This window comes from Peromyscus eremicus, chromosome 6, assembly GCF_949786415.1.
Source record: "Peromyscus eremicus chromosome 6, PerEre_H2_v1, whole genome shotgun sequence".
NCBI lineage: Eukaryota > Metazoa > Chordata > Mammalia > Rodentia > Cricetidae > Peromyscus > Peromyscus eremicus.
The window spans coordinates 126,942,168-126,970,102 of NC_081421.1; the positions used below are offsets into that span (position 1 = coordinate 126,942,168).

Genomic DNA, 27,935 nt, shown 5'->3' on the forward strand with positions numbered 1-27,935 from the left:
ATAAGCAGATGAATAAAGATGAATGGACAATCACTTATATTAGAAAGTGGAAGGGTTTTACAGTAAAAGGAGAAACTTGTAATTTAAGTAAAAGTCATTGTCTTGTGGGAAAAGAAAAATGGGTTTTTAAAATTATATATAAGAAATAAAGACAGGAGACTGACAGAAAGGCAGAAGTCCAAAGGAAAGCAGAAGGACAGATAAAAAAGAGCTCAAAGTTCATCAAACTATGGTGAGCAAAAGTCCATGTCCTTTGCTATTTATGACTTAGTACTCATCATGTTAGAACGTGGAGCAGACCAGGAGAACAACTCATTGCACAACACAGACTAATAATGCGACTGTCTGAATGCATGGCCACGAGTTTCACATTAATCACGAAGAATGTAGGACTGGGAGGTTCTAATGAGGAAAACATACATCTGATTCAGTTTAGGAATCACTTAGAAATGTAATGTCCATTGGAAAAACTACAGTATAAACTATTCTTAGGGAAGTAGGTTGTAACTCTTACGGAGAAAGTGCCAAAGTACTGTCTTGGTAATAGGAAAATGGAAGCCAGGAGAGTAGTGAGGCAGGTGCATGACAAATTCTGTCAAATCTGTTGCTTGACACCAACTCCATCTTTCCAGTCTTCCTGAGACAGACACCTGTGTTCCAGCACCATGGAAATAATGGAGCGGAAGTAGTCAGGACACAGCTTTGGGGGCCAATGGAGACACAAGAGGAGCCTGGCATTCAGAAGTAGATGAAGAAAAAAAGGGGCCCCAGGGAGATTTAAGATGTGAGGAATGAGAAAAATCTACTCTGAGAATCTAAGCTGTAAAACCTAATATCAATATAAATGGAAATGTCATGGCCCAAGAGTAGAGAAGATCCCTTTTCTGATCTATGGATGATACAGAGATGTTGGTGCTGTTTTTAATCTTCCTGCAAGAGGGCACAGTACTTTACACCTCAGACAAGGACTCTAACAGTAGTTTTCACACAAGGAAAACAATAAGCCATCCAGATACATGGACTACCCAAGAACAATGCATGAATTTATCTTGGAAAATTTAGCAATTATTCTAACTATTGTCTATTGATCCTCTATCTAAATTCTCCAAAAGGGCTAGACACAGAGGCATTATTCCCATTGTGTAGATAAAAAGATGGAGGTTCAGAGAGTGTAGTAACTTGCCAAGGCAAGCTAAACAGGAAGTAGTAAAGCTGGCCTTGGCTTGCACCCAGTCTTCCTGCAGAGTGAGTATGTCCTTGGCAAGAAAGGATGCTACCTAAGTGGTAGAAAATAAGTTAATGTGAAAGGAAGTCAGTGGGTACAATGTTTGGCATTTTTGATTATGTATAATATTCTAATTCCTGACCATTTTATTTGTTCAGATATTACACTTTAGCATGATCTTGGGGAAGGAAATTTCAAGTCTTCAAGGGATAGTAGAGGGTGTTTTATTTAGGCAAACCTCACAGCAGCTTATAAAATTAAAGTATCCTCCATGACCATATCAAAAATATGTACTCACCATTCTGTGCTCAGTTGGTCTACTTCTTGAATGATACGTATAACTCACAATCAAGACCAGAACACAGCAGTATGTTGAAATAGTTCCTAACTTCACAGGGCTTTTTGTAAGTACAAGAAGATAAAAATAAATACATAAAGTATAAAAAGAATCTTTGTGTTAAAGGCAGCCCATAAATCTCATTAAACTGAAAAGTAATTTCAATACTGAATACCATGTGAACATTATAACTGGTTTGGCCAGCTGTGAAAGATGATCAGGACATTTGAACTGGAAAACAGCAGAGACGAGATGTGCTGTAAAGATGGCTAAGTCCTTCAGGATTTGTGTCCTGTGAACTACTGCTGAAGTTCCCCTCTTTTCCTTTCCCAAGTATCCAGTACTGGACATTTCTCCAAGTATTGCAATTTCAATAAATAATTCTAATACCTTTAAAGTAAATACTTGAGACAAAAATATTCTCAGTATATAAATGATTATTTTGAAAAATATATAATGCATTTATAAATAAAGACTAAATGAATTTTGTTCTAAATATGGACCCAACTCTACTGGTTAAGTGGGTGTAGTATTATGTCCTTCAAACGTATGATAGCCACTCCCAGACTTAGCATAAACAAGTAAGTAAAGAAAGCATATCTCTAGGAGAAGAGAACCCTAAAGCAAACATGTTCTGCTAATTCTCAGCAAATGCATAGACTTTAGACTATCATACATCCATTTTCATCTCAGAGCACAGAATGTTAGAGATGATTGTGGGGTGGTATCATTAAGCTGTCTACATCACATGTATATCTTCTGCACTCCATTACCCATCAGTGGACTGCTGGATTTTTTCCATGTGCTAGCTCTTGTGAGCACTACAATAAACATGGACCTGCAGGTGTCTTTTGAACGTACTGGTCTTTCCTCTGGAATAATAAACAGTGCAAAGAAGGGCCGAGACTGCTGGTGGAAGGCTGGGAACAACACACAGTCAGAAAAGAGAGAAATCTCCAGTGTGTTAGCAGAATAATTAAGTTAACATTAACTAACCTTATATTTTAAAATTATTAGATGAAACATGGCTAGTTGATGAATGTTGTATATTATTTACAGCTAATTACCCTGATTTCATCATTAGACATTATGTATATGTAGAGAAAAAACACACAATATACTAAGTAAATATATGTATTATTATGTGTTAATTAAAAGCATTGCAAACATAAAAATAAAACAAAAAATGCATATCACAAGATCAATTAGCCTTATCCAATATTGAATAGAAATAATTCACGAAGGACAATAGGCATAAAGTGACAGTCCCAGGGAGGATCTTGTATCTGTAGAATGCCAGCCAGTGACCTTTCATCACTGTGAGGAAACTTCAACATTACTGCAAACTCAGCCATCAGAAAGGCCTCCCACTGAGATTACAGAAAGGAGAGATCAATATTTTCTTCCTTGGTCATTCCCAAATAACACAGAAGTTCAAAGAATACACTACCCCTTGACCTCTAGAAAGTTAAAAAGACATCGATGCCTGCTACAGAATCCCATTTGCCTGTAACATCTTATTTATAAAACACAATAATACTTTACTCTTTATGAACAATGGATTCTGAAATTCTGTGGGACAATATTGAATCTTTGAAGATAAATCACTTGGCTCATAAAATGTACTTCTTAAAATGGAAGGCAATACGCTATCTATGCTGTGAAATCACACTATACTGTCACATGCACAGAAGCTTACAAGTGCTACAAAAAAGTATGCATTTCTCAAGTAACAGTCCTGGGGTTCATCTTGAGCTGTTTCTGTGATCTAGAACACACCAGCTATCAAGTTCATCCTGAGAACTACAACAAGGTCCTAGATCTCACCTGACTGTGAAGGTCGTCACTGAGAGCAGTAGATTCAGTCTCACTCTCATTTCAGCTTACTTTGGCCAAAACTACATCCAAGAATTCTGGGGTGTTTGTTCATTTGTTTTCCTTTCTTTTCAAAGATCTTGAATGTTAAGCCTTCATCCCAGTTCGTGATAGGTTGCATGACTGACTGTTCATGGCCTCAGTGGTCGCACTCACCCCATCACTAATGTATGTATGTATGTATGTATGTATGTATGTATGTATGTGTGTGTGTGTGTGTGTGTGTGTGTGTGTGTCACAAACAGTAGGCAAGCATATGTGCTTAGGACATTAGATATTCCTCAATCATTAGTCTTAACTTAATAGTCACTGTCCTGTTTGCCTGGTACACTTGGAATTGATGACAGTGAAGGCTGCATAAGGAGACTTCTACTTTCTCCACACTCTGTTCTCTTTGTCCTATTGATATTAATAGGTAAGGAGGTGGAAGGTCTTGGAGGAGTCAGGGAAAGAGGAAGAGTATGATCAAAATATCATGTATGAAAATTTTAAAGAATAATTTGCCTATATTATATTACTTACCTTTTTTGAGAATTCACTTGAATGGACTCAAGATGGGATAGTTGAACATAAAGTGACAATCTCTCTCCAGAAAAAAATAGTGTTAAGTGACTTTCATTTCTTTGTTCTAGATCTGCAGTAAATTTTTCTCAAATATCAAAGGTTATTAAGAACACTCACTAAATGCTTTACTCAGGTGACTTTACCAATGTTGATTAAAAATAAAATATAATAAAAATAAACCAGCCATATGGACATATGTGCACATCTGTGCATATAAAGCAGACACACAAACACACACACACACACACACACACACGCAAACACACACGTGCATGCGTGTGCCTGTCATGAAGTAAGATGATGATAAAGAATAATGGGCTGAATTAACTTATTTATAAAGTCTGTCTCAATGCCAGCAGTTGTAAAGTCCATGAACCTGTGAAACGAAAAAGGGATGAAGTTAATTACGATCAGTTTCCTGGTGAGCTTAGGGTTGAGCAAGAAGAAAGGAAGCAGAAAATCCAACCAGCTGGAAAGGAAAGAAACCACATGCTGGAACACATCAAAATAAAGATTTACACGTCACTCCTGACCTCTGCTTCCTCAAGGCATGCTCCCTGCCTAATGAAATATAAATATTAAATACATGCTTGCTGTTCTAAAAAGTGCCTTCATCACACTTGGGAAAGTCACTTACTCTTGCTTCCTTGTTTTGCCAGCATTTTATGCATTGCTCAGACTTCCTTCACTCTAGCAGTGAGCATTGCAAGTTAAATGATGACAACACATGCTGTCACTGCGCAGCTCTACACACTCCCCACTGGGAAACACCATCACATCCCCACTTTCTTCCACGCTATCGTAATGAATGCATGAAGCATCCACAGTGCATCAGCAGCTGAGGATCTACGCTTGGATTGCTTATTCCAGGATTTTATTTCAAACTATTAAGAAAGTTTGCATAGAATTGAGCAGATTTTTTATGATCAGCAGTTGAATGAGGCCTGCCCTTTGCAGGGTCCTTCAGATATGCACTTCATATATATTGAATAACATTGTGCAACATTGATTTGTGATATTCTAAGTGTTTAAATAGCTTATATGACACTGGTAATGGTAAAATACTGATATAATATGATAACAGTCTAAATGCTAGTTGTCAGTGGATTTAGGTTAGCTGATCTAAACAAAGTAAGTTCTTTTTTTTGTTTGTTTGTTTTTTTTGTTTTTCGAGACAGGGTTTCTCTGTGTAGCTTTGCGCCTTTCCTGGAACTCGCTTTGGAGACCAGGCTGGCCTCAAACTCACAGAGATCTGCCTGGCTCTGCCTCCTGAGTGCTGGGATTAAAGGCGTGCACCACCACCGCCCGGCTAAACAAAGTAAGTTAATTTCACTGTTTAACAGATTATTTTAAATTTATTCAAATCTTACAACTTTGAGATTTTTTGAAATAATTGACCTAGACTTTAATTACTTAGAATCTAAAACTAAGAGAAAATAATCTGTTAGAAATTTTAAATTTGTAATAAATATAATGCTCCTTTGTGTTACCTGCACATCACAATGTAACCAAACTTCCTAGTCTTTCTAAATATGCTGTTGAAATGTCAATGCTAAAAACCACAAAATTTAAACACATTTGAGTCAAAATGACCAAAAACATTTGATACAAAACTGATCAATATCCCAAAGATTCCTGTCTCCTATTCGGCCCTTGGAAGATAGTTATGAATATTTAGATTCATAAAAAGTCTTCACATTTGTATAGTCATGTTTCATGATGACAAGACCAAGAAATGCAGCTGCTTATCCAGTGCTTCAGCCACAAGCCATACCTGGGGTGAAAGAAGACCTTAGTGCTCTGCTCATAAGACCTGCCTACTCACAATTCCCTCAACCTTGTCACTGTCCTTCGGTTTTCTTACTTGTCAGCTGAAAATCATTTGTACTGCTTATTTGTAAAATATGAAATGTTTTTTATTGAATTTTTGTTTTTTGTGTCTCATAGTTACACACAAAAGTAAATCATGGAGGAATTTAATTGGAATATAATTTCCTCAGTATAGTTTGACAATTACTACAGTGACTGTATTCCTTATAGCAAAGAAAAGGATGAAAGCCAAGTCAAACAGTTAAGCCTCAGCCTCAGTTGAGTTAGTAGGTGTATCAGTCAACCATTGGTGTATAAAAATACTACCAAAGATAAGATCTGCAACAATACAAATTAATTATCTACAACTTCCATGCATAAATGCTTGAATGGCCATATCTTGCAGAATCTCACAGAGCTTCAGTCCAGGAAGCAGCCTAGCCATGGGCTTTTCAAAGACTCATCACAGGAAGAAGACATTTGTATGCTTGTGTGATGTTTAGCACTGTGGTTCATGAGCATCAGCACTATGTGATTTCCTTTTTAACAGAAGGTAGGGTAAGTATCCTTTTACAAGGCATTGTAATTTCACAGAATTTAACAAATCACATAATGTAAACCTATGTTTGTGTCACTCTTAGCATATAAACTGCCCAAAGGACACTAAACCACATGAAAGAGAAGCTTGCTCATTCATGTATATAGCTAGACTATCTACAATATCAAGAAATGCAATTTGCCTAGTTGTCATGAACAGATAAATGGATAATTGAAATGTTTTCTATACACAATGAAATTTATTCAACTATAAAGAAAAATAAAATTATGAAATCTGAAGGAAAATGGGTGGATCTGAAAAATATCACAATAAACTTGGTGAACAGGCTCAGATAAGTAAAGACATGGTGGCACACGCCTTTAATCCCAACACTCAGGAGGCAGAGGCAGGTAGATCTCTGTGAGTTGGAGGCCAGCCTGGTCTACAGAACAAGCTCCAGGACAGGCACCAAAACTGCACAGAGAAACCCTGTCTCGAAAAAAAAATGCAAAACAAAACAATAACAACAAGCAAAAATAACAACAACAAAAACAGGCTCAAATACACAAATTTCATGTGTTCTCTCACGTGAAGACCTCTGTTTTAAATGTTCATGTGTGTGTGTGTGTACACATGGAGGGGTTGAGTGTGGCTTTACCCTATAGAACAAGAAAGGGGACCAAAAGAGGGTAAATGGGACACTTGATATATGACAGAAGAAAGTAGGCTATGTGGTTGGAAGGTTAGGAGGGAGATATAGTGGGATGAAAGAAAAGGGAATCAAAGAATCAAAAGAAACAAACGTTTGGAAACACCATAATGAAACCAAATACTCTTTATGCCAGTTAAAAATGAGATAATGAATGAACAAGAACTCAAACTACTCAGATGCTATGATTCCTAGCATGATGCTGTTCAACTTGCTCATTTAACTAGAGAAAGCACCAGATAAGTCTTAGAGATAGGCAGCCTATAGTCCTCAACACATCAAAGTGAGGGCTACAATGCATGCATGGCTGCAGCCCCAGAGACTACATCACAGAAGCAGCCACCCAATCTCCCACCACCTACTGTGCAGCTATGGAGCTGGAGAAGTCAGCTTTCCTCATACATGTCCCTAAATTCCACAGGCACTGCTTCCTGTCCTGTGAACTGAACCCCATGATGTATCCTTGCTGCTCTGTCTCAGGTTAACCAATTTCCCTTTCCTAGGTCCTGACTTAGTTTCCAGAATCTAATCACCATTCCACACCCTTAAAATAACACCGTGGGCCTCTTCCTTGTGCTGACTGGACCTGGAGAGATAAAAGTAGAGTGCATTTTAGATGATCATGTCAGAACTTTGGAAAAGAATCCAATTTAACTTTACAGGCATTCCTCATAACCCAAATTTCTAATTTTCTAACATATTGAGCATATTGAGCTAACTTTTCTATGGCCAAAGATGTGTTTTGCATGTAGTTTCACTTACATACAAAAACATAGGCATAATACCTAATGAAGCTGTAGGTTTGGGGGCCAATGGGCTCCTCATGAAGATTTTTCTCTGGTCCAATTCCTAACATGACTTAGATAGCTATTAAATTAGAGTAGATTTCGGATGAAGACTGTGGAGAGAAAGACCAATCCAAGGCTTTGTCAGATGCCCCAGTTGAATGGATAAAAGGAACCTGGTTCCATGTTGTTGCCCATAGGCAGACTTGGCAAGGCCAGTCTGGGGCTGCCTGCAGTGCCTTGAAGGAGTTAAGGTTTCAGTTCCTGAGCACTTGGCTTTTTTCCCAAAAGAAGATTGGAGATCTCGGTCTCAAGGCTGCTGTATGCCTGGTCTATAAAGGTCTTGAGATACCTGTGTTCCCTTTGTATAGATTGTTTGATTAGCCTCCTACTAACTGTGTCCCATTGTATGATAGTTTCTGTTGACTATTTCCATTTTATTCTCTAAAAATAGTATATATGATGCTGTACTTCTTAATGAACTTGCTTGGCAAAAAATACAGCATGTGCAAACCTGATCCCAAACTTTTCTCTCTTCTTATTTCCTGATCCCCTGTTCCCCTCTGTCAGAACACTGTCACTGAAAAAATGTCTGCCAGTCCACATCAGAAGAGAAATCTCTGAAAGAGGTCAGGATTCTTAAGCATGTGTCTCTGCAATTTCAGCCACACAGCCAGAATATGCCATCTGAAGTGTCAGTGTTGGGCAATGAATCTCTTTGGCAACCTTCACGAGACTCTTTAATTCTGTGGTTTAAACACTTAATATTTTGGACCAGTACAGTCTTATAAAGATAACTAATGCTTTGTAAAACATTTTTCTCATATACTGAGAGTTCCACATCAGTGAATACTGTTGGAACCATCAACATACAACATTGTGCATGCAAGCATGCTAAGCATGCAAAGCATAGTACACGTGTGTGTGTGTGTGTGTGTGTGTGTGTGTGTGTCTGTGCCTGTGAATGTATATGTACATGCAATTATATGTGTGCATGTGTATGTATGTTGTTGTGTGTTAATGTGCATATATATTCCAAGCATGTAACAAAATGAAAATCTTTGTGTATTTGCATAATAATTGTGTATGGATATGACTGAGAACATTTATAGGTGAATTCAGTATTTCAATCCATTTATTGATTAAAGATTTTGTCATCCCAATTAGAGATTGGAATCATCTAACTAATTGATGAGCTGAGTAGAAGATAAATGGAAAGATTGCACTCTTTCAGCCTGGTTGGTTATCTTGGGCCTTTTCTGAACTCAGACTAGAAATTACTTGTTTTCCTTCACTGTTTCTTAAGCCTTTCCTGCTTCTAGACTGTACATTGTGGGTGTTCCCAGACTCAAACCACCACAGACACATGGATCAATCCCATATGATCTCATTCATAGATATGGAGAGGGAAATGCTAGAAAACTCAAAGCTACAGAGACAGTAAAAGATCTTTTGCCAGAGACTGAGAAAGAAGTGTAAGAATTAGAGAAACGGGGGTCTGTAGAGTAGTGAAATTCTTACAAGGGTTTCTGGGATGGAGGATTATGTCATTGAATATCCATGAAATCCATCCAATGAGTATTGTATTGTCAGGAATGAATGCTGATCATTCAGTGGACATTGGTTGAAAAGGTTTCTCTACAAAGGTCTTCTAATTGAGACAAATCCATCATTCAGAAGCACGTGGTTCATATGGAGGAAGGTTGTGTGGCTAGGTGAGGATCTTATGGAAATATATTGTGCTTAGTTTTCCTCTTCCATTCTAAGACTGTGCTGGAAACAATGCTTATGCATTTGGAAAGAAAGTTTGAATGTGCTTCTGTAATGAGACATATTCAAAGGCCAAGAATAATTTTAATAAATATCTTAAAATCAATTTAGTAACTATGTTCTTGGTATTGGGCTTGAGATAGTCGTTCTGAACTTTGGTGTGTATCTGGAGATGAAAAAAATGAATACTCTCAAGGATGTGTTGGGAATTGAGATTACCAGCTGTCTTAGTCGGGGTTTCTATTGCTGTGAAGAGACACTATGACCATGGCAACACTTACAAAGGGAAGCATTTAATTGTGGTAGCTTTCTTAAAGTTCAGAGGCTCAGTCCATTATCCTCATGGTAGGACATGCAAGTGTGTAGGCAGATATAGTACTGGAGAAGTAGCTGAGAGTTGCATCTTGCAGGCAACAAGAAGCGGTCTGTCTCACCAGAAGTAATGTGAGCATAGGAGACCTCTAAGCCCACCCCCATAGCGACACATTTCCTCCAACAAGGCCACACCTACTCCAATAAAGCCACACCTCCTAATAGTGACATTACTTTTAGGGCCTTTTTCTTTCAAACCACCACATTCCACTCCCTGGCCCTTCAGAGGCTTGAAGCCATATCATAATGCAAAAATGCTGTCAGTCCAACTTCAAAAGTCTCCATAGTCTATCAACAGTCTCAAACTTTTTTTCAGTGTCCAAAGTCCAAAGTGAGAATCATGGCAATCTCCTAACTGTAATCTCCCTGTAAAATCAAAATAAAAAAGCAGACCACATACTTCCAATACATAATGATGCAGAATATATATTACCAGTCCAAAAACATAAGGAAGGGATCATAGCAAGAAAATACTGGACCAAAGCAAGACCAAGAACAAGCTGGGCAACCTCCAATCTCTGCATCTCCATGTCTGATGTCAAAACACCCTTCAGATCTCCAACTCTTTCAGCTTTCTTGACTGCAACACACTTCTTTCTCTTGAGTTGGTTCCACTCCCTGTTAGCAACATTCCTCAGCAGGTATCCCATAACCCTGGCATCTCTAACATCTTGGAGTCTCCAAGGAAATCCAGACTTCACCTTTACAGCTTCACAAAATGACTTCTCTAAGCCTCTATTTAGGGACACCCCTGACACATACCTGGCCTCAGCAGTTTTCCTTACACGTGGAGACAAATTCCATAACCCACTTCTTCTACTGTTATAGAATATTTGTACACTGTCTAAAGATAAATCACTGTGATTGGTTTAATTAAATTAAAAACTAAACTGCCAATAGCTAGGCAGGAGGAGGCTGCTGGACAGAGAGACTTCTGGACAGAGAGAGCTCTGAGAGGAAGAAGCATGAATCACCAGCCAGATGCAAAGCAAGTAGGATGGGCAATACAGAAATAATGTAATAAAGCCACACGTCAGAAATCAAATTAATAGAAATGGATTAATTTAAGTTATAAGAGATAGTTAGAAACAAACCTAAGCAAAAGCTGAACTTTCATAGTTAACATAAGTCTCGATCATTTTTGTGAGCTGGTGTCTCAAAGGAAAGTCCATCTACATTTTATCTTTAACTCTATTGTCAGAATCATGTGGCCAAAGATGCCAAGTTCTGTGGCTTCCTGGAGCTGGAACATAGTCCCCTCATTCAACTACATCTTCACCAGTTTTGTGTCCTTCACTGCCTAAGCTTGGCTGTCCTGAAACTTGCTCTGTAGACCAGGCTAGCCTCAAACTCAGAGATCTGCCAATCTCTGCCTTTTGAGTGATGGGATTAAAGGTATGCCCCACTACACCTGGCTCTAAGCTTTCCTTTAGTTGCTTTTCACAAATTGGAAACTTAGCTGGGTGGGATCTTGCCTTGAGGTCACTACTCCTTTTATTCAAATTCTTAATCCCTTTATCTCCTTGAACAGAGAATTTAGCTCTATTCCACTTCCTGGTGCCCATTTTATCAATCTGTACATGTTATATTTTTATTTGCTTAGCTTGTTCCTTTTCATTATAAATATTCATTAGAGTCAACACTAGTAACCACACAACAGAGTCAATACTAGGCTATTTTCAGGTTTCCTCTGCCAATGAAATTAATCCAAAACATTTTACTTTCATCTCAGGCAGACTCTTTGGACAAGGGCAAAAAACAGCCACACTGTTCACCAAATATCACAAGAAAAATCTCTGGGCAACATACTAGAATTCTTCTCTGAAACCTCTTGATCCCCACAGTTCAAAGCATTCTGAGAACCACTGAATTCCGTGTTCTTACTAGTATCACCCACTAAGCAGTTCTTAAAGCATCCCACTGCTTTCCTAACACAAAGTACGAAAGTCCACATTACTCCAAACTAAAACATAGTCAGGCCTATACAGTATTGCAGTCCCTGGTACAAACTTCTGTCTTAGTTAGGGTTTCTATTGTTGTGAAGAGACACCATGACCATGGTGTTTTATAGAGGAAAACATTTAAATATTGTGGCTTGCTTGCAGTTCAGAGGTTCAGTCCATTTTCTGCATGGTAGGACATGGCAGTGTGCAGGCAGAGATGGTGCTGGAGAAGTAGCTGGGAGTCCTACATCTTGCACGAAGCAGGAAGTGGCCTGTTTCACTGGGAGTAGCTTGAGCATAGAAGACTTAAAAGCCCACTCCCATAGTGATACACTTCCTCCAATAAGACTGCACTTACTCTAACAAAGCCATACTTCCTAATAGTGCCATTCTCTTTGGGGGCCTTTTTCTTTCAAGCTAGCATACCAGCATATAAGAAAAAAAATTCTTGTAATATCAAGAAAAAAGGTTGGCTTTTTTAAACATCAGTTTAAATCTAAAATAGCTCATTCTGTAAAACAAAAGTGTTTTATATGTCTGTCTGCTATAAAGTCCTCTATGCAATGGTCAACACCAAGCTGACCATCATTGTCAGAATCCAGACACCACTCCATGTGAACTGTTCCCCAAGCAGGTGCCTGGTATGACTGTTAGTTTCAACTTTGCCAGGTTTCAGTGTCCAGATGCTCTGAGGTACTATCCCCTGGGCTGTGCTTACCCTAATGTGTCCTATCATGTCAAACTTAAGAGGACCACTCTCTCCTTAGTCATCTGAGTAGGCCACAGCACAGCAGCTCCAGGACCTTAGTATGAGGCAGACTCAGAAATCGATCTGCAGACAAGCCCTTTCCTAACAGCTGCTGGCCTTAAACTACCCAAGGGGCTTTAGACACCCTGGCAATTATGGAGGTCAACTCCTTTCATTGGACCTCCTATGCATATATAGATATCGGATTAAATGGGGTCTGTTACAATTAATTTGATGTTTTAGAAACTTATGTCATTGTAATCAGTAGCCAACCTGAACATATTATATGGCTTGCATTAGAAACTCAAATTTTAAATCTTCTTGGAGAAGTTTGTTTTTAGGATCTAATCTCCCTTATTTTATTTTTGGATGGTGAAATTAAGTTGTTATTCCTGTTTTGTTGACTAGGAAGACTCATATATCCTGAGCTGCACTGACTGTAAGATCAAGTGTCAGTATGATGTGCCCCCAAATTAATCACAGTCTGTGGGTAGGGCTGACAACCAATGTAATACACTCTGGATATCTCAGAATTGAATTTCCCCCGTGCCACATTCTATTGCTCTGTTTAAATCTTTTCTATGCTAGCAGCCAATGGTAATGATTATTTGGATACACTTTTTTATTTGTACTTATAAAATGGTGATAATGGTTAATATAATATGTAAAGTCCATTCAGTGACTAATTTTGCTAATTTAAAATACATGCATATCAATGACTTGAAAATAATTTTCTACTTTCTAAAGTTTGTGTTGAGTGATATCACCTAATCTGTACTGATTTTCAAAATGGATCTTGAAAGTATTATGAATTTAATATCTTTTCTTATATGCCATAAACATACTAAGAGCAGGTTTCAAACACAAAGGGTGCATTTTAAACATTGTTCAAAAGGAATTGTCTACCAGTAGATTGCAGTATACAAAAGACACAGCCTTTAGAATCTCTGTTTGATTTAGACCTTCCAAGAATACGTGCAGATCCAATTATGTGCCTGCAGACTGGGGGCAAGGAAGAACAGTCCTGAGAGACCACATCGGTCCCATCCCACCAAAGCAAAGAGGAGGCTCTTGAGGAGAAGCCAGAAGTTCAGGATCTAGGGTTTGGGGGTATAAGGCATGCATATAATTAGACCAAGCCAGCTAGAAGTAATTATCTACAGATTACCCCAGGCGTCCTCTGAGAAACAGTCCCTCCAAAAGGACACAGTGTCATTCAATCAGAATTCAGTAATTATAACAGTTCACTAGGATGACAGAGGAGTACATTTGTTCTGTGGGTAAATACGATATACAGTGAGAAGTGTACACTGTCAAAGATATTGCAAGTCTCCCATTCCAACAGTAGCCATTTTCTTTCTTTATATGAGATTTTCTTACTTCAAAACTATAATTCTAAAATTATGCATACTCCCTGAAAAAAATTGAAATATATGATGTTTTAAAGATTTTATTTTTGTGTGTGTCTGTGGTGTGTGTGTGTGTGTGTGTGTGTGTGTACGCACACACACAGGTAAATGCAGAGACCAACAAGGATGGTTGATTTTCCTGGGGCTGAATTTGCAGGTGGTTGTGCTGCCTGACATGGTTGCTGGGAACTGGACACTGTTCACCTGAAATGGAACCATGTACTCATAAGTGCTGGACTGTCTCTGCAGCCTGTGGTTTTTGGTCTAAAAATAACTGAAATGAACTCAACATAAATTATGTATGGGTAATACAGGCCATCACATGAAGGAGGAAGAGAGCCATTTATTTATTTGGAAAGGAATAGTAGATCCTTATATATATGCCAGATATTTAGTGATTAAATTACAGTAGGAAAGTAATAAGAAACAAGAAAATATGTGGTTACACCGAGGTAAACAAAATGGAAAGGTGTCTACTGGTGTCATCTTTATTCAGATCACATTGGGCACTCATGTTGGTGACACTTTAGGGGTGTAGCTTCTGACATTCTGAGGAGGCACAGTGTCACAGATAACTCTCTGATCCTCTGGCTCTTACAAATGTTCTGCTCCCTTTCCCTTAGTATTCATTTAGCCTTGAGTGTGAGAGTGTTTTATATGTATGTCCCTGGTACTGGGTCCAAAATTCTACATTTTTTTTTTTTTTGGTTTTTCAAGACAGGGTTTCTCTGTGTAGCTTTGCGCCTTTCCTGGAACTCACTCTGTAGCCCAGGCTGGCCTCGAACTCACAGAGATCCACCTGCCTCTGCCTCCTGAGTGCTGGGATTAAAGGCGTGCGCCACCGCTGCCCGGCCTAAACTTCTACATTTTGATTGGCCATGGTTTTCTATAGTGGTCTCCTCCTGTTGCAAAGGGAAGTTTCCTTGAGGGGTGAGGAGCACATTTATCTGTTGTATAACTATAAATATTTAGAGTGTAGTTAGGAATTATTCTGGTTTAGTAAAGTATATGTAGGATCTGTGGATAGAGGAAAGTTCACAAGGCCTCAACCATACACAAAGAACTATGAGCAAATAAGAAATGCTGAATGAGAGAGAAATAATCTTCCTTAGTGAAGAGGATACTGATTAGTTATTCAATATCAAATGGCAAGCACAGAAAATATACATATTAGCAACATATAGCACAAATAGGTGATATTAGGAACATATATACACATATATTAACAAATATAAACAAATGTATGTATTGTATATACACAAATATATGTATTATATATATTGCACTATATTATATGTACACAGTAATATACATATAATACATATATATGTATACATACATGCACATAACAACAATAAAATAAGAGGCCATGAATTTGAATCAAAGTGCAGGAATGATATATAGAAGGGCTTGGAGGGAGGTAATGGAGGGGTAAATGATTTAATTATACTATAATCTCAAAAATAAAAGAAACAAAATTTAAAAAGAAAGTGGTATGTGAGAGTAAATAAAAGAAAAGGCAACAATGTGTTTCACACAATTATAAAGGTAGGAAGTCCCTTTTTGTCAACATGGGCTACTGTAGACTATAGCTAGAGTTTTTCTGCCTGGCCCACAGTCAGGACAAATCTCTATCACCCGCCAGTCCCACAGCCACTCAGACCCAACCAAGTAAACACAGAGACTTATATTGCTTACAAACTGTATGGCCGTACCAGGCTTCTTGCTAACTGTTCTTATATCTTAAATTAATCCATTTCTATAAATCTATACCTTGCCACGTGGCTTGTGGCTTACTGGCATCTTCATATGCTGCTTGTCATGGTGGCAGCTGGCAGTGTCTCTGACTCACCCTTCCACTTCCCAAAATTATTCTCCTCCTTGTCCCACCTATACTTCTTCCTGCCTGACTACTGGCCAATCAGTATTTTATTTAATAACCAATCAGAACAACACATTTGCCATACAGAACATCCCACAGCACTGTAGACAAAAGTTATAATCATCAAGTAGACAGTTCCTAACTGTCATAAATTCATTTCTTTCCACTTTGAAGGAAAGTGGGGTCAGGTTAAAGGCACCAGTAGGCTCAGTGTCCAGGAAAGTGCTGTTTCCTGGTTCACAACTGGCTTCTTACCACTGTTGGCACTGGATATAAGGAGAGAATAGGCTCATTCAAGTCTCCTTTATACCATCACTAATCTCTCCTCACCAGCCCTCCAAACACCCACCTGTTAGCATCATAACCGTTAAAGTTAGGTATGGACATATGCATTTGGAGGTTCATAGATACTCAGATCTTCACCAAACTAGAGCATGCACTTGAAAACCATCTCCGAAGTGTAGCTGAAAGTTTTCCTGTGTCCTGCCAGGTCCGCAGCCACTCAGACCCAAGTCAACACACAGAGGCTTATGTTAATTATAACTTCTCGGCCATTAGCTCAGGCTTACTACTGACTAGCTCTTACACATGAACTCAGCCCATTTCTGTTAATCTATATGTTGCCATATTTTCCAAGGCTTTACCTGTGTGCCATTGCATACTGCTCCCTGGATGGTGGGCTGGTGTCTCCTGACTCAGCCTTCCTCTTCCCAGAATTCTCCTTGTCTGTTTATCCTGCCTATACTTCCTGCCTGGCTACTGGCCAATCAGCATTTTATTAAACCAGTGTACAAAAGCATTATCCTACAGATTTCCCTTTTTCTGTTTAAATAAAAAGAAAGGTTTTAACTTTAATATAGTAAAATTACATATAATAGAACAGTTATTAAGCAAGAATTAGTTATACAGAAGTGAAGAGATGGAAATATGATTTGATCTTTTTTATATTTTTGTTGGAGACTTTCTTGCCTAACTATATGCCTTGAGTATGTGGTAGCATTTTTGAGAGATCACCAAAGTCTAGATGACAATAAAAGCAGGAACTAGTCCTGCAAAGTAAATAAGAAGGAGTCACTGTGAAATGCAACCCTTAGTGATGAGCGCAGTGAGACCCAATTTGTCATCAGTGTTCTAGGAGTTGTCACAGTCACCTCTCCATGGTTGCATGGAGCAAGCCTTGCATAGCTAAGTAGTAGAGAGGCTTTTTTCAATTTTGGTGGTTGATTGTGCGGCAGGACTTTGTTGTATGTGATCTTGTCTTGATACTTGATGTTAATTACAGCCTGTAGTCCATGCAAATGAAACTGAGATGAAGCATGTGATTTCAATTACAGAGCCAAATCTCACAATTTGAGGCTGTCACTGCAAACAGTGTTCTGTAAAGAATGAATCTAGCCTCAGACTGGGTTTTAAATGCTGCTTTTTAAAGACTGATCACAAAGAAAAACATAGAAGGTTGGCATGTTTATTGCTCACACTAAAGTTTCCTGTGCATGTTCAGTGAGGAAAACACAAAAGGAGAGAAGAGAAAAGGGATAGAGGAAGGAGAAGAAAGCAAAGAAGGAGAAGGAAGAAGAGTATAGCAAAGAAGGAAGAAGGGAAGGAAGGAAAAACAGGTCACTGGGTCGAGTGACACTTATCCCTGATCCCTGTAATAAAATGTTACACACCACAGCATTAGACAAACTGCAAGTTCATATTCATATTAGTTAACTCTAAAAATTGTCCATAAACAATTCCATCTTCTGTAGCTTTCCCCTCCACATAAATTTACCAGTACCTTAAGTACTCGGGGAAACATATATTTAATATAAATATGAATGTCACAATATCCCACAGTCAATTGACAATATTCTATACTAACTGCTTCTGGTGAAACATTGAACATTAAAATAGAAAATGCTTTGTGATCCATACTGCAGTAGGTGAAAACAGGAGTGGGGTCTGCTAGCACTGGCTGGTGTAACTCCGTAGGGTCAGTTCCACCTGTTAGCTGTGTGTTTTCATACGTGATCTTGCATGGGTATCTCAGACAGAAAGGGCTGGCAAACCACCAAAGAACTTAATTAGAGAAGTTTCTTGTATTCACTATGTGTGTCCCTCTTAAAAATGTAAATTTCCCTGGAACAGAAGCTACACTCTTCTTGGATCAGCCTATTACTAGGATGCCTAATGGTATTAAAACCACTGCCACTCAGAAGGGTAGATGCAGGTTGAAATACAGATGGCTTATTTAGCACGCCTCACTACTTAAGTCCACTGAACCCATGCCAATGGACAGAGGGAAGCAGAAAACATAATCTGGTTCATGTTTTTTTAGGTCAGTATCTAGGATAGATTTCTCAAAATTTCAGGTTCATTGATTATCCGTGAGGCAGAAAATAATGACATGAGTCTGTCTTAGTTAGACTTTTTATTGCTGGAAAGAGATACCATGACCATGGCAATTCTCATAAAAGGAAACATTTAGTTGAGGGGGTGGCTTACAGTTTCAGAGGTGCAGTCTATTGTGATGGTAGGAGCATTGCTGCAGGCAAGCAGATGTGGTACTAGAAAAACAGCTGAGTCCTACAACTTGTAGGCAACAGGAAGTGTACTCAGACACTGGATAGTATCCAGAGCATAGGAAACTTTAAATCCCATCCCCACAATGACACACTTCCTCCAACAAGGCCATACCCAATCCAACAAAGCCACATCTCCTAATAGTGCCAGTTCCTATGAGATTATGGGGGCCAATTACATTCAAACTACATCAGAGTCTGAATAATAGATTTCAAGTGATTTTATTTCAAAGAGGAAAGTTGTTTTGAAGGGAACTGAGACAAAACATGATCTGAAAGGTTAATACTTCTTGTAATCAAATGGTCAGGGTAGTAACATCACCTTAATTATCACCTTGATAACCCACAGAGTTTGTAGGAGTCATTACTGCCACTAGTTAAGTGTTTCTAGCAAATAATCAAGATGCTACACAGGGCATTACAGTGTTATCATAGCCTACAGACTTCCCAGATTCTGATTCTGATTTTTTCATCTGCTCCTATGAAATAATGTGACCTTCCATCAGTTAAAGATGCATAATGGTTTGCACTGTAATTCATAGGTCCTGCTGTATTTAAAATCGGAAGCATCAATGAACTGACCACACTAAGTGTGTTTTAGGGTGCATTTGACAGTTAATGTTCTATCAGTGTCCTTGAATGTTTAAAGTTCTGCAGGCATAGGGAGTCCTGGTTTGCTTTTTTGTTGCTGTGATAAAACACTGACAAAAAAAAACTTAGAGGAGGAAATGGTTGATTTCAACTTTTACTTCCATGTCACATGCATCATTATCAGAAGTCAGGGCAGGAACTCAGTATATGAGCCCACAGGTGGGAACTCAAGTAGAGATCATGGAGGAATGCTACATACTGGCGTGCTTCCCAAGGATTGTTCAGTTCACTTTCTTGAACCAGGACCATTTGTTCAAAGAGAGCACTGCCCACAATGGACAGGACTTTCATGTATCAATCATCCATCAAGAAAGCACCACGTACTTACTTGTAGGACGATCTGATACAGGCAATTTCTCACTTTCAGTTCCCTCTTCCCAGGTGACTGTAGTCTGTGTCAAGCTGACAAAAACTAGTATAATTAACCACAAGATGTCACACTGGTCTACCATATCAATGACATTATGCTGATTGGATCAAGTAAGCAGGGAGTAGCAAGCCAGTCAGCCACATTTCTCCTAAATTCAACATGGTCAGCTTATTCACAGCAACACCCCACATCTGATACCAATTTCTATATTAGTTACCTGTCTGTTGCTGTGGTAAAATATCACAACTAAGGCAGCTTACAGAAACCAGAGTTTATTTTGGCTTACGGTTCCAGTAGGATAGTCCATCAATGGTGGGGGAGGCATGGCAGATCAAAGGCAGAGTAGGAAGCTTGAAAGATCAGATCCTCAAACACAAGCAGAAAGCAGAGACATTGACCTGAAAGTGGATGAGGGTCTATGCTCTCAAAGTTCACCCACAGTAACATACCTCTCAACTTTTAAATTTTAATTAATTCTTCTCTCATGTATTACATTCCAACTTCAGTTTCCCCTCCCTCCTCTCTTCCTAGCTCTTCCTCCATACTTACCCTCTTCCCTAGATCCACTCACTCCTCTTTTTATTACCTGTAAGAAAATAGCAGGCCTCCCAGGGATATCAACCAAACATGACATAACAAGTTACAATAAGACTAGGAACAAACCCTTATATCAAGGTTGTACAAGACAACCCAGAAGGAGGAAAAGGGTCCCTAAAGCAAGTAAAAGGATCAGAGACAGACCCACAGAGAATTTGTCATGTGTGATATTTGAAGGCCCTTTCTAGTCAAGCCTTCCCTTAACTCTGTGACTACAGCATACAGTCATGATCACACTATTGAATTTCAATTCTTAATTTTCTCTTCACTTGGTGGTCATTTGGAATTCCCAGGGCCCAATCGTTTTCTATAGGAAAAGTTTTATTTCAACTTACAGGTTACAGTCCATCACTGAAGGCATTCAAGGCAAGGACTGATGCAGGAATTAGAAGCAGAAAACATTGAGGAACTCTACTTGCTCTTTTGATCTCTGACCCATGATCTTTAGCTTTTTCCTTTTTTTCAAATTTTATTAATTCCTTGTGAATTTCACATCATGCTTTCCAATCTCACATATCTCCCTGTCCCCTCGAATGTACCTTCTGGCCTTGAAACCTCCCCCTCAAAAGAAAACCAAAATTAAAATAAAAATAAAAAACCAAACAAAAGAAAAGTAAAAACAAACAGACAAAAGAGGAAGAATCTTGACGTAGAAACTATCACGTGACCTGTTGAAACACAATTTACCTTTTAGTCTTTCCATCTTTACCTGCAAGAATTCATTACCATGAATCGTTTTTCCGGCTTGAGGCCTCTGGTTTCTGCAGCACCATCGATAATGGGCTCTCCCTGGGGCTCTTCTGAGATATCCTCTTGTCCTGTGCCAAGGAGATCCTACCATTTGGGATCTGTAGGCTCCTCCCCTTCTCGTGCTCCAACAGTTCATAGATTCGGTGGATGTTTGGGTGGGCCAACTCGTAGCCCTGATTCTGGGCCTGGGTGGTAGCTGGGTTGGTAGCTCACTAGCTTTCCTTTATCTTCACTACCCAGAGGAGCTCTTCGGCACTGCCTTCACCCATTACAGACTGGAGCAAGGAGTGGGATACTTCTGCTCTAGGGCCTTCAGATCCAGTGTCCCCTCTCTCCTACCCTATTCTTGCCCAGGCAAGAAGTAGCACTGTCTCTCTTGATTGTTATAGGGCATACTAGGGGTGGTGGCTTCAACTCTTCTCCTCTCATGCCCTCAGTGCTGACTCAGGACCCCCAGAACAGGCTCAGCTCTAGTGTGCTGCCCAGGCGGGGTGCAGGGCCCTCTCTCCTGTGTGCTGTAGCTGGTGTAAGGCAAAGCTAGTTCTCTGACTCTCGTGACCTTGGAGGCCAGCTCTCGTGCTTGTCACAGATAGCAAGGGGCCAAGGGGAGACATCTTTCCCTCACCTATGCCACTGCATGGCAGACAAGGGGGCAGCTGGGTCAGCTCTGTTGCTCTCACACCCTCAGGTATGGCTCACCTGTTTCCCTGACCTCAGGGTCAGCTCTAGTGTGCTTCCTAGGTGAGGTGTACTCCTACCGTGAGTGGTGGAACCATCTTTCCCTAGTGTGGGAGGGCCATCTCTCCCCTGAAGGGCAGGGCCAGCTTGCCTGCTGTAATGTCCAGTGAGGGGCAGGACTAGCCATCCCAAGGCCAGCACAGCATGGTTCCAATGATCCCCGTGCTAACACCAGCCATGGACATCAACACAGACCAGCTGCAGCAGGACCACAAATCTAAACATGGCCTTTGGCAGCAGCTCAGGTCCCTCAGATCAGCATGGCCCCCAGGTAGCAGCATAGCCTCCAGGGAGCTGGTCAGACCCCAGGCATCCACAGAGCCCTTGGTGGCAACTGGAGGCATAGACACCACCCCAGACCCTGGCCTCTGCAGGGTCACAGACCCAGATATAGGCCTAGGCAGCAGCCTGTATCCAGAGGTCTCCATGGCTCCAGATGACAGTACTGGCCACCCAGATCAGCATGGCCCCAGGCACAGCACAGTCCTCGGATGCTGACACAGTCTAAGGTGGCCAACCAGATCCCAATCCTCCACATGGCCCTCAGTGACAACAGGAGCCCCTGACATCAACTCAGACCCTGGCTGCTGTAGGTCCATGGACCCAGACATGACCTTCAGCTGCAGCCCTGGTTCGGGCAATACTATGACACCAGCTGGCAGCCCTGGGCACCCAAATTGACTTGGTATCAGCAATGGCACAGCCCTTGGACACCAACATGGTCACAGGTTGCTGCTCAGACCCAGGACATCCATGTGGGCTCAGGGCCCAATTTTTTGTCTTCAAATGGAGGGATCTGGAAGATTGAAATATAGAGGTTATTCATCAATGGAGAAATTTTGCTAAAAAATAAAACCAAGAATTTTGTCTTTTCCTATTTCTGCTAAGTGATTCTTCACTTCCATGTTCTCTTGTCAAGATAAAATCCTTTGGCTCTAGCTATGACAAGTTCTGGATTTAAAGGCATGGCAAACAGAAGTCAATTATGGACTCAAGCTTTGATAATATGCTTCAAGTTTGTAGAGACCACCAGGGGCTTTCTCTTCTTTTACACTTGTCTTGCTCTGTTTGGAGGCAGTCTGGAGGAGAAAATTTACTTTCATCCAGTCACACTTACGCTGTCATTCGGGGGAAGTCACACTTACTCTGAGCAACACTGCAGTCTCAAAAGTTCCTTAATGACTGCTGCAGGAGAATGAACAGGCACAACCACTCCACTGATTTCAGGCAAGCATGAACATCCCAGAGACTGGGAAGGGCTGGTGGGACCTAATGCCTGGCTTGCTTGTCACTTGCCCTGGGGTAATTGGTGCTTCTCCCTTAGAGGGAGCTCTAGACAGTAGTTCTTTCAACACCCTCTCTTTAGAGTTCCTAAAAGAAGGTATAGCCCATTCCTAAGTGTGTGTTACTTCCTTTTCCCATTGCTGGGATAAAAAATGCCTGATAAAGGGAAAAATGGTTTATTCTAACTCATAGTTCCAGGTCACAGTCAATCCATCATTATATCTATAAATCTGGAAATGGAAATGTGTATTTTTCAACCCACTGTATAGTTAAGCTGATAATTCATTAGTTTTCCAACTTTCAACATTAGTATCTTGTGACTATTAAACAGCCTCCAAATGAAAACTATTTCTTCCTTGTTTTGAGTGGATTAAATTGTTATTTCACAAGTTTGTCTTATAACATTATGTATAAACACATGTCATAGTCAGCCTTATTTTCCTTCCTATTTTAATTTATATTTTATTAGCATATGGGCGTAACTGTGCCCTGTATTGTCTGAAAGAGAAAAATCACCTAAAGAGTGGCACAGGGGTGTGTGAACGTGAGGCTGGAGTCTCTCTTCTTCATTCAAAGTAACTGGATTGTTGCTTCCTCCAACAGCTCTCCATCAGGCAAGGGGAAACATGAATTGAGAGATTGCTGCATATGGAGCAAACTACTGAATGACCCTTCAGGGACCACTTCCTCCCAATTTTTCATTCTAAATGTACTTTATGTTCACATTGGTGTCCTCATCTGAGAATAGAATCCCAGTTTCATTCAAGTGTAAAGGATCTTAGCTTTCCTGTTTTAATGAGGATGTGTTCCAGGGCCTGCTTGCCATATCACTAGCCTCTGTGGAGTGGAATATCATTCAGAACCTCCTAACACAATGATTATTTAATCAGAAATAGGAAACAGGTTTGCTTTACATTTGAAATCTGGCATTTAACTAATGATTTTGTCAATAAACACCAAAGGCCACAGATGAGAGGCTATGATGAATCAGCTCTTAGCCGGCCTCAGATCTGTTGTATGTTTGTTATCTTTAGTTGCTAAGTGCTCATCACAGTAATGTTGTCTATATTCAAAAGAAAGTAGAGAAGTCCATTTCTGAAGAAATACCCATGTACTCACAAGGGAATACTAGGAGAAAGTTGTGAACACAAGGTTACCCGTTTACTTACAGTTGCTGCAGGACTGTTCCAGTCACAGGGACCCTTTTAGTTCATTATCACTTTGTCCTTTCAGTAAGTATTTACTATGTGCCTTGGCAGCACAATGTGCCACCATCAAGAGAAGGCACAAGAGAAGGTTTTGCTCTAGAATATTAAGACTTACTGAAATAGTTTGATGCTTAAATACAATGCAAGGAATTAGCAATGACTTGAACATCTCAAGGAGACTTGTAGAATTACTAATGTCAGGAGCTGAGATCTATCTCCCCCCTTGTCCTTACACATCTTAGATTATACTGTATTTAACAGCATAAAATCCAAAGACAAAGATTTTCAGGCACTTATGGTGAGAAGAGTCATTAATACCCAGAGAAGAAAGAGGAAGTGAGGCAAGGAAGAGAGGCATGAAGGTCAATACTGATGTTTCAATGAGCAGCTTGCTGCCATGGTGACATGGGTCTGTCCCATTGGATGTTCTGGGAAGCAACCCAGAGCATCTTCACAATTCTATCATACAGTGCCTGAGGGGAACAGCTTGGCTTTTTAACGCATCAAGCTTTCTCTGACATTAGATGGGGAATATAAAAAGCTGCATTGTAGATGTAACCAACCGTCTTATTAAATAAGAAACACAGAGCCAATACAGAAATAAAAGCCAAGAGGTCAGAGCAATAGCTAAGAGCTAAAAACCTTACCCTTCACTAGCACGGTGGTTCTACCTCTCCGAAAGAGACATACTTCCTGTGTGTCTGTCTTTATAAAGACTTTCTGTTCTGCTTTCTCATTGGTTGTAAACTCAACCACATAACTGCCTCATGCCTGTCTGTACAGACCTCCAGGTCTTCTGTGGTTGGTATTGAGATTAAAGGCGTGTGTCTCCAATGCTGGCTGTATCCTTGAACACACAGAGATCTACCTAGCTCTGCCTACCAAGTGCTGGGATTAAAGGCGTGCACCACCACCGCCCAGGTTTCGCTATGGCTTGCTAATAGCTCTGACCCCCCGGGCAACTTTATTTATTAACATACAAATAAAATCACATTTCAGTACAAATAAAATATTACCATACTGCATCAATTCCCAGGTATACTTAAACCACCATTGAGCATGAACCAAGAACTCTTGCATGGCCGCAGCACAGCCTTGGGTAGTTAATAGATTCGGACAGCAGGCTACAAACACATCTGGGACTGAAGAGTGGCAAGGGACTACCTGTGGGCTGCAGCTATGGCTCCCCTCCCCTTCTGCTGTGGCTCAGAGCATAAATTCAAACACATGTGAACACTTAGTACCACAATGACTAAGAAATGTTGTATGTTCCCTCCTTTCTTGCAATAAATGAATGAACTATTTCTTTTCCTCTAACCCCTACTTCTGTTTATATTTTACTTGTTATTACACGGATAAAATATTATAGCAGTTTCCTAATGGTTTCTCTACCTCCAGTCCACTAACATTCTGATCAATCATACATATTGGTATGAGATTAACATCTTTTGTCTTCTTTATTAAATACTGCCAGCATTTCCTTCGTGTATAGAAAGCATGCTGAATTTCCCAGTGCCCACACACATTGCATTCTACACTGTTTGTCTACTTACATTGAGTTTAGTACTCACAACTGTCTTGTGGATATAAGAATTATTTCCCTGTTTGAGGGGAAAAATCTAAAGAGTTTGTATTTTCTTCATTGAATTTAAGTGAAATACTTATACACTATTTTAGGGCCAATGCAGCTTGAGCCAGAGTGTGCAAACTTCCACTGTAACTCCACTGTCCCCTGAGCCCAGCGTCCATTTCCCCAATGAAGTGGAAGGAATCTGTCAGAGACAATGCTGTGAACACAGAAGTGCTTCAGTAGCAGATGACCTGAGTGTGATCTGACATTTACTATATTATCAATCCAGAAGATAAAATCAGAGTTTTCTATATGAAACACCCACCACTCCTCACAAAAATACATAAAGGAAGACATTCTGTCTCAGAATGTATTGTTTCTCAAAGTCACCATAGCATTCTTGTTTCAGAAAGAGGTAAACTCCATTAATTTGCCAATGAGAAGAAAGGAATTTGCTAGCTTCTGTTGCTTGTATCTGACCACCTTCAGCATGATGACATGCAAGCCAGGAGTGGGGGGAGGAATAACTTGGGAATTAAAAAAAATTTTGAAGGGTAGGATGATATGTAACCTATTATCTCAACACAAAGGAGGTAAAACAGAATTTGAAGCCAGCTTGGGGTGCATAATGGTATATGTCAAAAACTAAAATAAAAATGTATTTCCTTGATAAGCATTATGATCTAAATTATATCTCCCAAACTTAAAGTTTGCAAGATATAGTTAAGCATACTTGATTGTATGCCCAGTGGTCTACTGACATGCTGGAAAAGTGTCAGACCTACAAGTGAGAATTTTAAGGGGCAAAAGACTAGTTTAAGCTGCCCATAGTCTAACAAATGAAAATCAAAATAAAATTAAAAATACATGCACTCCACTGCTATGGAGCAAAGAACCAGATTACCATGGCACATATTAGAGACATGACCACAATTGGCTTAGAACCTGGAAAGACATTTTGAGAAGGCATCAATAGATTTTTTAGCATAATGACACTTGCATTAAAATTCCTGAACATGTCTTATCTCTAGAAATGAAAAAGAGAAACCCCTGCAAGATGGTAGTTTTTGGCTCATTCATGTTCTTCTCATTACTTACATGTAAAAGTGGAATGAAGTGCATTCAAGTGCTTCTCTTTCCTAAAATTCTCATACTATACAATCCATGTGCTGCTAAAATGTAATTTCCAAAGGGATATGATGGGTGCTGGATGTTTGGGAAGTCATTTAGGTTGTGTGTGAGAAGGGAAGTCTCATCAATGGAAATTGACATTAGGACATCCTACCAGTAGTTTCTTCATCACCTGGAACACAATGAGGAGGCACATTGAAAGGCAGACTAGAAGCTGACCTGTGACCATGGTCACCCTCTCCATGGCTATCAGAAATAAATTTCAACTCCTTTTCAGGAGCCCTGAGAAGTCTGGAACTTTGTTGTAGAAACAAAAGTTAACTTGCATTAATGTAAGTCTATAGGTAAGGTATGTACACTCATTGCTTTAACTTTAACATGTAAATTGATGCATATGTGAATATTGACAGGTGATGGTGCTCTGCATGCTGTAAATGTGTTGTTCCCATTGGTTGATAAATAAAATGCTGATTAGCCAGTAGCCAGGCAGGAAGTATAGATGGGATAAACAGACAAGGAGAATTCTGGGAAGAGGAAGATTGAGTCAAGAGACGCCAGCCAGCCACTCAAGGAGCAACATGTAATGGGACATAGGTAAAACCACAGAAAATGTGGCAAAACATAGATTAATAGAAATGGGTTAATTTAAGATATAAGAGCTAGCTAGCAGGAAGCCTGCCATGACCATACTTTAAAAATAATATAAGCCTCTGTGTGTTTACCTGAGAAATAGGGGAAGGATGCAAGCAACTTTTGGGAGTCTTGCAAGAGTAGACAGAATATTGAGATCATTTTTATTTTATTTTCTAATTTTGAAATTATAATATAATTACATAAATTTTTTGTTCTCTTTCCTCCTTCTAAACCCTCCCATATACATGTCATTTCTTCCTCTTTCTTTCAAATTCATGGTCTCTTTTTTTCTTCTCATTAATTGTATATACATATGTATGTATATACATGTGCACATGCACGTGTGTGTGTGTGTGTGTGTGTGTGTGTGTGACTTGTATGTATACCTTCAGTGCTGGTTATTTGGTATTGAATAACCAATTGGTTCAATCTTCCCTGGGGGAAACTATTTCTCCCACTATGAGCATTTCTCA

At 39.7% G+C, this 27,935-nt stretch overlaps 1 long non-coding RNA gene across 1 annotated transcript; it reads right to left on the minus strand.

Annotated features, from left to right (window-relative positions):
- Window positions 1-283: 283 nt before the first annotated feature.
- On the minus strand, window positions 284-4,900 carry LOC131912770 (uncharacterized). The gene is made up of 3 exons (XR_009379712.1): window positions 3,960-4,900; window positions 1,524-1,623; window positions 284-402 (listed from the first exon to the last, which is right to left on the minus strand). It is a non-coding gene; the product is annotated as an uncharacterized LOC131912770 (long non-coding RNA).
- Between the last annotated feature and the right edge of the window lie 23,035 nt (window positions 4,901-27,935).